The following is a 3,668-nucleotide window of genomic DNA, read 5'->3' as shown; positions in this document are numbered from 1 at the left end:
AAGAAGGTGATGATCCGTGACACTCATCACCTTCCTCAATCCATGAACGTGTGCCTGACAACCACCTCCGTTCTACATTAGATTGAATGAGTATCTCTTAGATTCCTTAATCAGAATCTTCGTGGTATAAGCTAGAATTGTTGGCGGCATTCATGAGGATCCGGAAAGTCTAAACCTTGTCTGTGGTATTCCGAGTAGGATTCTGGGATTGGATGACTGTGATGAACTTCAAACTCGTGAGTGTTGGGCATAGTGATAGACGCAAAAGGATCAATGGATCTTATTCCGACATGATCGAGAACCAACAGATGATTAACCGTGCTGTGACAGAGCATTTGGACCATTTTCACTAAGAGGATGGGAAGTAGCCATTGACAACGGTGACACGCTACATACAGCTTGCCATGGAAGGAGCCTTGCATTTATGAAAGTGAGGAAGCATTATGTTACAGAAATTCAAAAGACAAAGCATCTCTAAAACTCCAACATATTCTCTATTATTGAGTAACAATTATTTATTCCAAACACTTTCACTTTTTACAATTAAAATTAAGAATCATTATTGATATTATATCCTGATTAAGAGTTACAGGATAACTATAGCTTGCTTCAAGCCAACAATCTCCGTGGGATTCGACCCTTACTCACGTAAGGTATTACTTGGACGACCCATTGCATTGCTGGTTAGTTGTGCGGAATTACATAGTGTGAAGTAATTTTCGTGCACCACTGATGCTGTTGGATTCTGACCTCCTTGCACTCGAAATAGAGTTTTTAGAGCTACAGAAGTCCAAATGGAACGCTTGCAATTGCGTTGGAAAGTAGACATCCGGGGCCTTTCAGAAATATATAATAGTCCATACTTTGCCTGGGTTTAGATGATGAAAACTGGTGTTTAATGCCAGCTTTCTACCCTATTCTGGCGTTAAACGCCAAAAACAAGTTGCAAAGTAGAGTTAAACGCCAGAAACAAGTTACAAATTGGCGTTTAACTCCAAGGAAGACCTCTACACGTGAAAGCTTCAATGCTCAGCCCAAGCACACACCAAGTGGGCCCGGAAGTGGATTTCTGCATCATTTACTTATTTCTGTAAACCCTTGTAACTAGTTTAGTATAAATAGAACTTTTTACTATTGTATTTACATCTTGGATGCATGGATCTTTGATGAGTTTTATGCTATCTTAGACCTTTATGGGGGCTAGCCATTCGGCCATGCCTACCCTATTTTCACTTATGTATTTTCAACAGTGGAGTTTATACACACCATAGATTAAGGTGTGCAGCTCTGCTGTTCCTCGAGTATTAATGCAAAGTACTATTGTCCTTCTATTCAATTCATGCTTATTCTTATTCTAAGATATTCATTCACACAAAAGAACATGACGAATGTGATGATTATGAGACACTCATCACCATTCTCACTCATGAACGCGTGATTGACAACCACTTCCGTTCTACATGAAAACAAGCTTGAATGTGTATCTCTTGGATTCCTGGTCCATGCGTTTGATTGCCTCTCCTGACAACAGAGCCTTCAATTCCTTGCGATCAAAGTCTTCGTGGTATAAACTATAATCAATTGGCAGCATTCTTGAGATCCGGAAAGTCTAAACCTTGTCTGTGGCATTCCAAGTAGGATCTGGGATGGGATGGCTGTGACGAGCTTCAAACTCGCGATTGTAGGGCGTGGTGACAGACACAAAAGGATAGTAAATCCTATTCCTACACGATCAAGAACCGACAGATGATTAGCCCTACCTAACCCGTAGCTGGACCATTATCACTGAGAGGATGTGATGACAAGTCATCATATACCCTTTTTTCAAGCTAATTTCATTTGTTTTGTTAGTCTTTATGTACTTTCTTGCTTCTTAAGTAAGTGATTTGGAGTGAAAATGCACAACTTCTTTAAATCAAGCAACCACCATGAAATTAATGTTAATCCATGAGGTTTAAGCTAATTTTAATTGAATTTTAATTGATTTATAAGCCTCTTGAATTTAGTGATACTTTGAGTGGTTGTTTTGGTTTATTGTAGGTGAAGAAAAGAAAAAAAGGAAAAGCGTGGCCTAAGGAAGTGTAGCCCAAGGAAAAGAAAGTGTGGTCAAAGAGAGAAGAAGTGTGGCGCACAACATGAGGAAGGGCAAGCATTGCCCTCCACAAGGGCACACTGCCCTCTAGGAGGGCAACATAAGGGAACTAAGCAGAGAAGGCAACTTTGCCCTGCCCACTACAAGGGCAGAGCACAATTTTGTGCCTTGGAATCAAGAGGAATAAAATGTTGCCCTGCCCTCCACAAGGGCAGTATCGGGCTCACCAAGGGAGAAAATCAAAGGAAAATGTCTCCAAATGCTTGCCACAAGAGTTGAACACGGGACCATGAGGAAGCTAGGTACTAAGGTCCACTACCGTGCCAAGAAACCAAGGAAAATGACTTAGCGTGTGTCTCTGCCCGGATTCGAACACGGGATTGCATTTTGGAAACACTGCCCTGCCCTCGCAGAGGGCAGGGCAGCATTTTGTTGATGCACAACTCTGGCGCACCAAGAAGTGAATCTGGCACACCAAATCACTACCCTGGCAGCATCAGCGCGCACCACACTCGATCCTGGCAGCACCATATTTTTCTGCCCTGCCCTCCGCGAGGGCAGGGCAACATCTTGTACACCAAGACTCAATTCTGGCGCATCACAACTTGAATCTGGCAGCACCAAGCACGCACCATGGCACATCCTGGCAGCACCAATTTTTCCTGCCCTGCCCTCCGCAAGGGCAGGGCAGCGTTCTGCGCACCAAGACTGCACCAAGCCGCACCAAGCCGCACGAAGCTAGCACCAACACGCACCAAATCCTGCCCTGCCCTCCACAAGGGCAGGGCAGCCTCCTGGAAGCTATTATTTTGGGCCGAAAAATTCAATTAAAATGCCAATTTAATTCATTTCTTCACCAAATCAAAAGCCCATCCAAATCCCAAAATCTAAGAATAGAAAGTGTATAAATAGGAGCTAGTTTGATGTAATTAGGACCTTCTTGCAAAAAAAACCTTTGGCTTAGCTTTGAAATTTTACACTTTCTTTGAGCTTTGAATTTTAGCAACTTTCCTAGAGAGACTGAACCGAGCTTTCAGAGAATTGGGGAGGGGAATTGATCTCTCTTCTTCCTCGTTCTTGCTTGGGCATTTTCAATTTCCTTGTTTTGAGTTTTGGGTGTGAAGAATTGAGGAAATTCTGTCTCAATCTCCACTCAAGAACTCTTTAGTTTCTTTTCTGCATAATTGAATCAATTTACATTCTCTTTACTGCTTCTTCTTCAATTCCTTGTCAATTGCTTTGTGAACTTGGATCTGGGAAGGCAAATTGAGATCTAGACTTTGCTTTCTAGTCTCTTGAGACCTGAGATCCCATTTTACTTTTGGTTCTTCTGTGAACCCTGCTGCACTTTACTTTCAGTTTCTGTTTGAATTCTCATTGCTTCCAATTCAATTTCTGCTCTATTAATTGTTGCAATTTACTTTATCTTTGTTTAGATTCTGCAATCCCAGTCCTCAAATCCCTTTTACATTCGAGCAATTTACATTTCTTGCCATTTAAGTTACTGCAATTTACATTTCTTGCACTTTAAGTTTCAGTCATTTACTTTCTTGTTCTTTAAGATTCAGCAAGTTTA

This window comes from Arachis duranensis, chromosome 1 (genome assembly GCF_000817695.3).
Source record: "Arachis duranensis cultivar V14167 chromosome 1, aradu.V14167.gnm2.J7QH, whole genome shotgun sequence".
Taxonomy (NCBI): Eukaryota; Viridiplantae; Streptophyta; class Magnoliopsida; order Fabales; family Fabaceae; genus Arachis; species Arachis duranensis.
This window is presented reverse-complemented; position numbering follows the sequence as displayed.